This window comes from Rhinopithecus roxellana, chromosome 14, assembly GCF_007565055.1.
Source record: "Rhinopithecus roxellana isolate Shanxi Qingling chromosome 14, ASM756505v1, whole genome shotgun sequence".
In the NCBI taxonomy this organism is placed as follows: Eukaryota; Metazoa; Chordata; class Mammalia; order Primates; family Cercopithecidae; genus Rhinopithecus; species Rhinopithecus roxellana.
In genome coordinates, this window is record NC_044562.1 from 93,222,880 (window position 1) to 93,236,534 (window position 13,655).

The window sequence follows — 13,655 nt, forward strand, 5'->3', positions numbered from 1 at the left end:
GGTAAGGCACAATGAGATACCATCTCACACCAGTTAGAATGGCAATCATTTAAAAAGTCAGGAAACAACAGGTGCTGGAGAGGATGTGGAGAAATAGGAACACTTTGACACTGTTGGTGGGAATGTAAACTAGTTCAAACATTGTGGAAGACAGTGTGGCGATTCCTCAAGGATCTAGAACTAGAAATATCATTTGACCCAGCCATCCCATTACTGGGGATATACCCAAAGGATTACAAATCATGCTGCTATAAAGACACATGCACACATATGTTTATTGCAGCACTATTCACAATAGCAAAGACTTGGAATCAACCCAAATGTCCATCAGTGACAGACTGGATTAAGAAAATGTGGCATATATACACCATGGAATACTATGCAGCCATAAAAAAGGATGAGTTCGTGTCCTTTGTAGGGACATGGATGCAACTGGAAACCATCATTCTCAGCAAACTATCACAAGAACAGAAAACCAAATACCGCATGTTCTCACTCATAGGTGGGAATTGAACAATGAGATCACTTGGACACAGGAAGGGGAGCATCACACACTGGGTCCTATTGTGGGGAGGGGGGAGGGGGGAGGGATAGCATTAGGAGATATACCTAATGTAAATGACGAGTTAATGGGTGCAGTACACCAACATGGCACATGTATACATATGTAACAAACCTGCACGTTGTGCACATGTACCCTAGAACTTAAAGTATAAAAAAAAAAAAAAGAAAGAAAGAAATGCAGGTAAGGAGGCACATAAGAGCTCTTCATTTAAAACAGTTTAAGAATCTCTGGATTGGACATTTTGGTGGACACTGAGTTGCACCATGCAGATTCCCCTTCAATGAAAGACTTGCTGGACCAGTTGCTAGGAGTGCTGTGGGCAGGCAGCCTCCAAAACCAGTCCTTCAGAGAGCCTACAGTAAGCTACTGGATAAGTGTAGGAGTATACAGACCCAGCCATCTCGTCCCCATTCCAGATAACTATGAAGTCATTTTAGCTCCCAGAGTTGAACTGAGTTGAGCTGAAGCTGTCCTTGAGCCTGCAGCAGCAGCTCAATTTCTTCCACTGTGCCCTTCTGCTTCCTTCCTTTTCCTTACTGGGGACCATCATTAATAAACCTCTTACATGCTAAACTCCATGCTCAACTCCCTCTTGAGTCAGCTGCCCAAGGAGCCCAATCTGCAGCAATCAGTACCACCAATGTAAGAGAAAACATGAGAAGAGATCCAATTTGGGACTGTATCACTTCCCATCTGGCTGGCAATGAGACTCCAGCACTCACTGGTGGACGATGGAACACTGAGCCCTGGCACAATGCAGTGGTCCAGTCCAGTTGTAAAATCAGGCGTTGGTGGATTTTTGGGATGTACACTAGCAGAGGGGGGTGCATTTGCTATTGCAATGTACCAGATATTTGATACAAGATGGCCATGTCTTCATACTCCTACATTGTCTGGGAACTGGATGAAGACTCTCTGAAGAACTGGCTTTGGAGGCTGCCTGTCAACAGCATTCCTAGCAGCTAGGGCAGGCAGCAAGTCTTTCACTGAAGGGGAATCTGTGGCACAACCCAATGTCTACTACAATATCTAATCCAGAGATCCTTAAACTGTTTTAAATGAAAAGCTATTGTCTGCCTTCTTACCTGCACACCTATTAAAGTAAGTGGCTTCTAAAATTAGAATTGATTGTGTGTCTCTGTTTCCCAGTAAACTGTGAATTATTCGAGGAGAGTGGTTTTGTTGTATGTATTCTGTATTCCAGGTCCTGAGTAAATGGCCTGGGTAATATGACGGTAATAGTAATTACAAGGACAATAATGGCTATTATGAAGCTTTGCTGACACAGTGGTCCCCCCTTATCCTTGGAGGATACATTCCAAGACCCTCAATGGATGCCTAGAAGTGTGAATAGTACCAAACCCTACTGATACTGTGTTTTGTTGATCTGATAACTGAGATAGCTGCTAACTGACTAACAGGTAGGTGACATCTACAGCATAGATCTGATGGCCAAAGAGATGATTCATGTCCCAGGTGGGATGGAGCTGGACAGCATGAGATATCATCATGCCACCCAGAATGGCATGCAATTTAAAATGCATGCATTGTTTATTTATGGAAATTTCCAGTTAATATTTTTGGACCATGGTTGGCCACAGGTAACTGAAATCAGGGAAAGCTAAACTTGGATAAAGGGGGAAACACTGCAGTCTGGAAAAGAGGAAAGGAAAAGCTGAGAGGATTCATCCCAACCTTCTCAGTAGGACAGTAAGAGGTTCTTGTCTGCTGCAGTGGGAGGGCACAGAAAACTGAAGACAAGCCAGAGGACACAATTGTCAGAATAGCTGAGTCCAAAGTTTAAACTCCTAACCTAGGAAGATCTGCTGTGCCAGGGTCAGGGCTGTGGTTAGGATAAAATGGGTCCCTGACTCAAGGAATTTGAATAGCTGGGTTAATCCCCCATTTCCCAAATTTTCCAAGCCTGTAAAAGTGGCCCACCTTCCCTATTAAAAAGCAACACTCCACTATTGGATGGGGATTATGAGTCTTCTCCCCATAAGGCCACAAGTGTCTTACATAAGACATCTGCCCTCACCTCCCTTCTTAGCCACTAATCCTCTAGCTAGGGTTAGTTAAATTACAACATAACCCAGCCCAGGACATACTGTGCCTGATAAGGGGAAAAAGGGAATTACACCCTTGAGAAGCTCCAAGACCTAGCCAGCATGTACCAGCAGGACTGGGAGGGTGCACAAGGAATTGTATTTTGATGGTGCTTAATCAGGAGATTGAAATATAAGGCTGGGTAAATAAGTGTTTGTCCATTTGAGAGCCTCTCCCAGGATAAAAGATCTAATACTCTGGCAGGAACCATAGAAGATAGTGCAAACTCACATTTAGATGGCTCCTGGAACAAAAAAAGGCAATGCTCACATGAAGTGAGGTGGAAATGCTGGAATTGCCATGGCTGACGGTGGAAGGAAGGATTGAAAGTCTCAGAAAAGTGGAGAGGCTGGAGTAGATATACCAAGAAAGGCTGGGAAAATCATAAAAGATGATTATGCTCCAAAAGAAAACCCCAAAGAATCTGCTGGTGAGAAGGGCCTCAGTGTCACTAAAAAATTCAGTGGTGGCTCTCCTCTCTTGGCTGACAGTAGGAAAGGCCACTGCAGAACTAGACTCTCTAATATTAATGGGATAAAAGGACTCCTAAACAACAGAAGCAAGTTGACAACTCAGAACCATTAGGAGCCAAGTGAATTCAATTATAATGAGTAGCAAGACTGGAGCAGGGAGGTTGGCCTGCAAAGAGATTATGCAGCTGGTTTCTAGAACATGAGTACCTATGGGCAAAATAGACAGGCAGCCAACAAGGATACTACTCAATTGAACTAAAGAAATCACAGATGGATAATCAGATGACTAAGGGTGGTTATTCCAATATCATCATCCATTGCCCATTTTTATGACCAAGAGCCCACTGACGAAAGGAGAGATCAGGTCCTCACGAGAAAGGACTGTATAAGACCACAGCAGGCACACACTTCTGATTCCCCCAGTTCTTCCCCCAAAAGGATCTTTGACTATTTACTCAGACAACTGAATTGGGGAAAGGAAAATAACCCAAACATTTTGAGGAATGTTGGACACAAGATCAAAATTGACATTGATATCCAGAGACCTTTCCGAGTAGGAGCCTGAGGAGGCTAGATGATAAATGGAACCATGACCAAGATTTAAGACATAGTGGGTGTGTGTCGGAATTTATTCCTTCTGGTAGGTTTGTGGTCTCGCTGACTTCAAGAACGAAGCTGCAGACCCTCGCAGTGAATGTTACAGCTCTGAAAAGCATGAGCCACTGCACCCTTCCTTCTTTTAATTAGTAAAACGTTAAAACTTGTGTGTGTGGCCGGGTGCAGTGGTTTACGTCTGTAACCCCAGCACTTTGGGAGGCCGAGGTGGGTGGATCACTGGAGGTCGGGAGTTCGAGACCAGCCTGATCAACATAGAGAAACCCTGTCTCTACTAAAAATACAAAATTAGCCGGGCATGGTGGTGCATGCCTGTAATCCCAGCTACTCAGGAGGCTGAGGCAGGAGAACTGCTTGAACCCAGGAGGCGGAGGTTGCAGTGAGCCAAGATCATGCCATTGCACTCCAGCCTGGGCAACAAGAGCGAAATTCTGTCTCCAGAAAAACAAATTCATGTGTGTGATTCAGGTATTGGAAAACTTTTAAATATTTTTGGAACAAGTTGAGTATGTGAGTCTACTTTTTCAATTGTAAATTTCATGGAACCTAAATATAAATCAGTGTTTCTGCTAAAACTTTATATGACTTGTAATATACTAGAAGTATTAATACTTAGAACCCCCCAAAAAACTATAAAATATCTCATTAATATTTTATGTTTATTACATATTAGATTTATTTTAATAGATTACGTTAAATAAAATATATTCCTAAACTTAACTTTACTGCTCGTTTTTAGCTTTTTAGTGTGGCTATTAAACATTTTTAAATTACATACATAGTTTGTGTTACAGATACAATGAAAAGCATTGTTCTAAAGGATGCAGAGTTTGTGGTTCCAATCATCTCTCCATTTAATTCACCAGTCTGGCCCCTGCAAAAAATCAGACAGATATTATACCCTAACTGTGTTCCACCACGAACTCAACAAATAAAGGCCCCAGTGGCAGCCACCATGTGCTTTTCCTCCCGGAACAGATTAACAGTGTCTCAGGTCCATGTTCTGTGGCCCTTGACTTGACAAATGTGTTCTTCCCCATCCTTATTAGAAAAGAGCATCGGGAGCAATTATCATTCACATAGAATAGGCAATAGTACACATTTACAATTTTGCCGCAGTGGACTCCGACCTGGGTTCAAACTCCAATTCCTCCCCACTGTGCCTTTGGGAAGTGACCTCCCCAAATCTTACATTGTTCCATATGTAAAATTAGATTATGTTCACATCATAGGGTTGCTATGAAGACCAACATGAGTCAAGATGAGCTAACTCTGCATCTTAAAGTAAGCAATCCATAAATATAGGTCTCTCTTCACCTCAGTGGCCAGAGAGATGATCTTGGATGCTAAGGCATGTAAAACACCTATTTACATTAGGGTAAATAGAATAGTACTTCTATTTTATTATGATACATACTGGTAAGTGCAGGGAGGGCTGGAACTTAGCCTATCTGAAGGAATATATTCTGTAATCTCAGTTGCATAATAGAAGTACTTTAGAAAGTTTTTTAAACAGCCCAGGTACGGTGGCTCATGTCTGTAATCTCAGCTCTTTGAGAGGTCAAGGTGGGAGGATCATTTGAGGTCAGGAGTTCAAGACTAGCCTGGCCAACATGGTGAAACACCCATCTCTACTAGGTGGGTGTGGTGGTATGCACCTGTAATCCTAGCTACTTGGGAGGCTGCAACAGGAGAATCACTTGAACCCAGGAGGCAGAGGTTGCAGTGAGCCTAGATAGTGCCACTGCACTGCAGTCTGTGTAACAGAGTAAGACTTTGTCTCAAAAAGAAAAAAAAAAAAGAAAGTTTTCTAAAGAAATGGATGATCAGGCCCCAACCCCAGAGATTCTGACTTAATTTCAATTTTAAAATTTATGCTCCATTTAGTTATTGGAAAACATTATTATTATTATTATTATTATTATTATTATTATTATTATTATTATTATTTTATAGAGACAGAATCTCACTATGTTGCCCAGGCTGGTCTTGAAATCCTGGGCTCAAGTGATCCTCTCAACTACAGCCTCCCAAAGTGCTGGGATTACAGGGCATGCACAACCTCGCCTGGCCGGAGAATTTTTAAATACATTCAGAACAACTGGTCTAAGGTACCTAACACCCATGTATTTTTCAAGAGTTGCCCCAGCTGATTCAAATATGCAGCCAGGGTTGACAGCCACCTTTCCTACCTGGTAATTTTGTCCTAAGTCTTGAATAAGTGATCTCTCCTCCTGTCTGCCTCTCTAAATTAAAACTGAACGCCCATCAGTCACAGATAAAGATTAATGAGATAATTGCATCTGGTATGTTCTTTGAGATCCTTAATAGCAGAAGGGAAGTTCAAGATATCATTAGGGCCATTGTCATTATTATCGCTTCCAGTTTCAAGTAGGAATTAGAAGTCGGAGACAGATCCCTTCTCCCCCATGCTCAGCCTTCCCCAGTCCTGAATGTATTATTCTGAGTGTGTTGTGAGGGCTGGGGCCATCAGAAGGGTCTGAAGCATGTTAATGCGGAGGCCAGTCCAGCGCAGGTGTGAGCTGGAGTCTGATGCTGTTTGCTATTAAATACAGCAACCCTGGTGTCAGCATATTTGCAACACATTTCAAGATTGGGTCAGGAGGCCAGGAGCTGATGATGGATTTTTTATTTATTTATATATTTATTTTGCTTTACTGGCAAATCTGAGATTTGTAGGGTTCTCAAGCAGCTGCCGTCAAACCATCAGGTTACAGAGAACAGGCAGCAATGGAGAGGGAAGAAAATAGATTCTGATTGTGACATTCTGTCTGGTCAGCTCATCACCCTTCCCCCCAATTTTCCTGCCCCATGGTAAAGCAAGGCAGCAAGGGCTGACTGCTGAGGCAGAGGCAATTGTCATTGGCCTGCTGACTGGGACATTGGCAAGAGACACTTCTGCAGTGGAGCAGCAAATCAACTTTCAATTTTGTGTTATTTGTTCAGTTGAATTTTCACAGCTGCTTGGCACCCAAAATGGGTGTGGTCAATTACTACCAGGGCCTGTACTGACAATGTGTATTCTACCTTTCATTGCCAAGGGTTCCTCACTATGCTGACATAGAGGGTCAAGAAGAGCTTAAGGGGCTGGGCATGGTGGCTCAAGCCTGTAATCCTAGCACTTTGGGAGGCTGAGGCAGAAGGATCAATTGAGGCCAGGAATTCAAGACTAGCCTGGGCAACATAGTGAGACCCCATCTCTACCAAAAAAATCAAAAAATTAGTGGGGTGTGGTGGCACGCCTATGGCCCCAGCTACTTGGGAGGCTGAGGCAGGAGGCGCACTTGAGCCCAGGAAGTCGAGGTTTCAGTGAGCCATGATCACACCACTGTACTCCAGCCTGGGTAACAGAACGAGACACTGTCTCAATAAAAAAGGAGGGGGGTGTCTTAAGGTCTTCAAGGGGAGGGACCAACCTCACACAGCTTATGGTTAACATGTGTCATACATACACACACACACACACACACACACACTCACTTTGGGGAAATGTTTGTCACGTTATTTCTAATCTCTATGTCTTTCTACTGAAAACAGAAAGAAAAAGCCACCAATTCTCAGAATAATCAGAAAATCTTGGCAGTGGAAGGACCTGAGAGGTGAACTGGTCCAAGTTCCCATTCAATGCCATTCACGTCACCCTCCCTGAGGCAGGCATCTTCCTGTCTTGCTTGATGGTCTCCTATGATGGAAAACTCCTTTGTGGACAGGAACCCACTGGAATATCCAAGGCCCTTGTGAGGGTCAATGGGAGTGGGCCACGCGGTGCCCAGATGAAACACTGTTTCTGAGTATATCTGCGGGTGTTTCCAGATGAGGTTAGCATCTGAATCAGCGGACTCCGTTTAAATAGATCGCCCTTTCCAACGTGAATAGGCCTCATCCAGTCCCTTGAGGGTCTGAATAGACTAAAAGGCCAAGGAAGAAGGAATTTACACTCTGCTTTTTCCTGCCTCTTCTTGAGCTGAGACAGCTCCTCTCACCTTCTCCTGCCCTCAGAATGGGATTTACACCATCGGTTCCCCTGGCTGTCAGGCCTTCAGACTCTAACTGCATCACACCACTGGCTTTCCCGGGTCCTCAGCTTACAGACGGCAGAAGTCCTCCATAATCACAAGAGCCAATTCCTCACCATAAACCTCCTTTTATAAATTACATGTATAGAAATCAATATCTATAACCAATAAGATCTATTACTGTGTTGCTCTGAAAATCCCTGACTCAGATTGCCCTGTCCCCAACCTACCTCAAATAAATGTCTTTACTGTGGTTTCAGAATATAGTACACCAAAAACTGTTCAAGTGCTTCTTAGAAAGCAGAGCCATCCGTGCAGCTGCCTGGCTCCACGCACCGAGGACGCCCAGTGGCGAACACGGAGTCAGTCATCGCAGCCGCGGAGCCATCGGACACCTGGAGCCCCTCAGCACACACACTTTTCAGCTGCCTGGAAAGTCCCCCTGGAGAGCAGCGCAGCCCGGGCTTCGTTTTCCTCTTTCGCTTGCCATTTCTCTTTTTCTCTTTGCCTTTGAACATTTTCAAATCCTTTTTTCTGTTCCTACCCATCTGGCAGCCACTGCGGTCCAAAAGCTTTGAAAGCTCTGTGGCTTCTCAACCCACCTTCCATCCTGCAACGGTATCTGCTCTAAGCCCCGAGATGATACCTCTTGCTTTCTGCTGGAAGGGCATTTTGTGTGGTGTAATGTAAGGAGAGAGGTGTTTGGAGTGACTCAGGATTGGACTCAAAATATAAGCCTCCCACTTATGGCTTTGTGCCCTTGGGAAAATTAATGAGCCTCTCTCTCTATTTTCTCCCCAGAAAAATTAGGTTGATACCTATCTTCAAAAAGTTAAGAAGGTTGAGAAAGGTGGCTCACGCCTATAATCCCAGCACTTCAGGAGGCTGAGGTGGGAGGATTCCCTGAGCTCAGGAGTGTGAGAACAACCTGGGCAACATAGTCAGAACCTGCCTCTACAAAAAAATTTTAAAAATTAGCAGGACATAGTGACACCTGACTATAGTCCCAGCTACTCAGGAGGCTGAGGCGGGAAGATCACTTGAGCCGGGAAGGCCAAGGCTGCAGTGAGCCATGATCTCACCACTGCACTCCAGCCTGGGCAACAGAGCAAGACCCTGTCTCAAAACAAAAACAAAAACAAAATCTGCCCCTTCCTTGCATGGATTTCTTTACTCCATGCAGGGTGACTTAGCCACCCTGTCCTGGACAGTGAGATGTAAGGATTTCTGAGGGGATTTCTAGAACTCATACTGTTTTTTTTCCTGATAAACGGGAGTGGACTTTGCTGACAAATGTGATTGGTTCTTCATGTTTTCTCCTTTCTTCTGCTTCCTTCTTGAAATGCAAATGAGACACCCGGGGTGATGCAGCCACCTGGTAGCTCTCCTCTGGATGCTGGGGACATAGGGATAACAATGGGCTTCCTAGTGTCACTAAGCTTGTAGTTCAGTGGAGGAAACAAATGTGCAAATGCAAAATCACAATCCAACATCCTGAGCCCTATGATAGGGAGAGGGAGAGATGTAAAATACGGGACGAGCCTCAACCATGAAAAAAACTCATACCCCAAATTATATGAAAACCCCCAAAGTATAAAATCATTGATTACAGCAGGAACACTCCTCTAGCTTATCTAAATCTGGGGATGGGGCCAGGAGTTCGAGACCAGCCTGGCAACATGGCAACACCCTGTCACCACAGAAAAATAAAAAATAAAAAATAAAACACAAAAATAAATCAGGGTGTGGTGGTGTGCCTGGGACGGAGGGTCACTGAAGCTGGGAAGATCAAGGCGGCAGTGAGCTGAGATCATGCCACTGCTCACTCCAGTGTGAGTGACAGATTGAGACTTTATCTAGGAAAGAAAGGGAAGGAAAGAAATGGAAGAAAGGAAGGAAGGAAGGGAGGAAGGGAGGGAGGGAGGGAGGGAGGGAAGGTTGGTTAAGAATAAAACTTCCAAAGATATTGGTTGAAGATTGAAACAAATTTTTTAAAATTTTGAGTCAAGACTTTGGTATCAGACAAGTGTGGGTTCAACTCTCAGCTTTGTGTTTTACTCCATCTTTAACCGAGGGCAATTCACATAAAGATTCCTATGAGAAATAATTGAGGCAATATATGCAAAGTGCTTGGCACAAAGTACATGTTTAATAAACTTTAGTAATGAGGATGTGCCCCCCAGAGGTTAAAGGTGGTAGAGATTACTTAAGAAATAGAAGCAATGTTGTAATCTAGAATTCAAAATTGAACCAATACTATTTTTTACGTAACTGCCACGGACCAACATTGATAAACATCTAATACCCAGTATTGGTGAGAATATGGGGGAAAAAGCCCTTTCATGCAATGATAATGGTAATACAAACTGATACAAACTTTCTGAAGCCAATTACATAAACTCACATCAATAGTCTTAAAAGTGTACATACCCCTTGACCCAGAAATTTTACTTCCAAGAGTCTATCTAAGGAAAGAATCATGGATGTATGCCAAGACAGATACTCAAATGCGTTCACTACAGCATTGTGAATGATTAGCAAAAGTTGAGGGGGTGGAGGAGAAAGACCCAAATACCCAACAAAGAGAACTAAAGAAATGATGATAGAATACTCAGAAGCCAGGACGGGCACAGTGGCTCACACATGTAATCCCAGCACTTTGGGAAGCCGAGGTGGGCAGATCGCTTGAGGACAGGAGTTCGAGACCAGCTAGGCCAACATGGCGAAATCCTGTCTCTACGAAAAATACAAAAATTAACTGGGTGTGGTGGCACTCGCCTGTAATCCCAGCTACTTAGGAGGCTGAGACAGGAGAATTGCTTGAACCCAGGAGGCAGAGGTCACAATGAGCCAAGATCCCACCACTGCACTCCAGCCTGGGTGACAGAGCAAGACTCAGTCTCAAAAAAAGAAAACAAAAACAGTACTTGGAAGTCATTGACAATGACATTGTAGGGAGTGGACTCACGAAAATTTTCACAACGTATTTTAAAATTTAAGAAGCTGGCTTCAGATCACAGGGAAATTTCTAACATTCAATAAGAAAAATGCCATAGAGACGCTAAAATATTATAAGCAGCCATCCCAGGCAGTGGGAATAATAGCCACAATCATCCTTTAATTATTGGATTTACAGGTTTTGAAACGGTGCCTTGAAAGAACATATGTTGTTTTTTGCAACTTCTAGGAATAATGAAGAGAAGAGGAAGTCCTCCCTCAGCACCTGTGGCCGGCCCGATTCCTGGGGGTCGGCCCTGCACAGGCCCCGCACAGGACGGAGATCACACCCCCTGCTTGCTTCTCTGCTCCATGGTTTCTAGACTGTTCATGGAGTAAGGCCTTCTCCTTGTGAAGATCAATTTCAGGGAATATTTATGCGACCACTCCTGAAAATGCCTATAAAAAGGGATCTTTTTTTCCAAATGTGATTTGTTCTTTAACAAGTACAGCAAAGCAAGAAAACATTATTTTTGGAAACAAACGGAATATATCCAAAAAAAACTGTGGAATGTAGTGGTAGAAACAAATACATTTCTATATTTGTGCATCCACTTCTCTCTTCCCACCTAGCGTTTGCCAGTAAGGGAATAAATTTTGTAACCTCCAAAAACATCACTGAGGGGGCAAAAGTGGCTTGTTTCAAGGGGCAGGCTTGAGTGCTATGAAAGTGGGATTAGGCTCAGGGTGCCCTGAGGCCAGCACAATCTTCAAAGTTCTACAGAGAAGAGACTGGAGGCCTTTTTGTTATGTTAATAGCCTTTAGCTTAATGCTTTTTTGCTGTACTCTTTGTTTTGGAGAAATAAATTAAAGGTGTTAAGCTGAGAAGAGTTATCATTGATTTCCTCTTTGTGCTTTTCTGTATTTCCCAGATTTTCTAAAACAGATATGAATTACCGTGACTAGGTTACTACTTTTTTAAGAGAAGGGTGAGGTGACAGCCACAGCTACCTCATGGCATCATTTCAAGTGCTCTGCAAAGATCTCCCGTGACCCCCCAGGCTGCCTGAAATACTTTTCACTGAAAATGGGGACCTTCATTTCAATGAGATAAAGCTTAAAATTCAAAATTCTGAACCAGAGATGGGGAAAGACATATTTCTATTTGCACACTGTGGTAGAAATGACTAATAATACTTTGCCTGGCTGTACCTTGGGAATGGGCTCTTTATTTAGGGGTTCATAGCTTCAGCCTCATAACTCCTTTTCTCCTTCCCGCCCCCCCCCCCCCCCCGCCCCCCAGGATCTGGCTGTGCCATCCAGGTTGGACTGCACTGGCACAATCACAGCTCACTGCAGCCTCAACCTCCCAGGCTCAAGCAATCCTACCACTTCAGCCTGCTAAGTAACTGGGACTACAGGTGTGCACCACCATGCCCAGCTAATTTTTGTATTTTTGGTAGAGACGGGCTTTCGCCATGTTGCCCAGGCTGGTCTTGAACTCCTGGGCTCAAGCAATTCACTCGCCTCAGCCTCCCAAAGTGCTAGGATTACAGCACAAGCCACCGTGCCTGGCTCCTAACTCCTAACACAACTCTGTAGGTCGGGGTCCCCAAGCCCCAGGCCATGGACCAGTACATGAACCAGTACTGCTCCATGGCCTGTTAGGAACCAGGCTGCACAGCAGGAGGTAAGCAGCAGGTGAATGAGTAAAGCTTCATTTGTTTTTACAGCTGCTTCCCATGGCTCCCATTACTGCCTCAGCTCCGCCTCCTGTCAGATCAGCGGCAGCACTGGATTCTCACAGGAGCGTGAACCCTATTGTGAACTGTGCACCCAAGGAACCTAGGCTGCATGTTCCTTATGAGAATCTAATGCCTGATGGTCCGTCACTGTCTCCCATCACCCCCAGATGGGATGGCCTAGTTGCAGGAAAACAAACTCAGGGCTCCCACTGATTCTACATTATGGTGAGTTATATAATTATTTCGTTACATATTACAATATAATAATAATAGAAATAAAGTGCACAATAAATGTAATGGGGTTGAATCATCCTAAAACCATCCCCGCACCCTGGACCCATGGAAAACTGTCTTCTGCAAAACCAGTCCCTGGTGCCAAAAAGGTTGGGGACCACAGCTCTAGGTCGTGTGGGTTGATTTTGCTCTTCCTTATTGCTAGGTAAAGAAAAATGAGTACCCAGCCATTGGTCACGTGTGGGCGAGAATGGCGCTTTACAATTAAACCAAAGTGCGCTGTGCACAGCACTGCTCTCCCTTAGCTCCAATAGAGGCATGCGGTCAGCTTACCCAGCTTCCTGAGTCTGGATTCCCCCTGCCCTTTGGTCTCAGAAAGGTACTGACGCCCCACTTTCAGCTGGATGAGGAACCTCTTGGACCTTAGTGTTCCACAGGAGTGACCCTAAAGCTGGACTCACTGCCCAGGTCCACTTGAATGGTCTCGTGGACTGTTACTGAAATGGCCCAAGGTTTGAAGCCACTAAGAGCGGGCATCAAATCCTAGCAACCCTCCTCATCTGGGTCACCTTGGCCTCGTTCTTCACACTCTCCCGCCTCAGCTCCCTCACTGGTAGTGGGGGACTTGGGTCAATACATTGTCACTATTGTTGAAAACTCAATACATTGTGACTATTATTCATGAATTCTTTAGCTGCCTTATTTCTGCTTCCAGATGCAGACTTGTTTACAGCTCTGAATATAAAGGAATTGAAGACCAAGAACCTAATGACTATTAGGTTATATTTGTTACAGGTCTGATCATTTTTCTCCTCGGGTCCACTGATCCACAGAAAATACATATATAAATAACAGGCAACCAGGGGCCTCATGTAAGGGGGAAAAATCTTAAATCATCTTGCTTTTGTGGGTTTCTATTTTCCAGAAAAAAAATTAATAAAT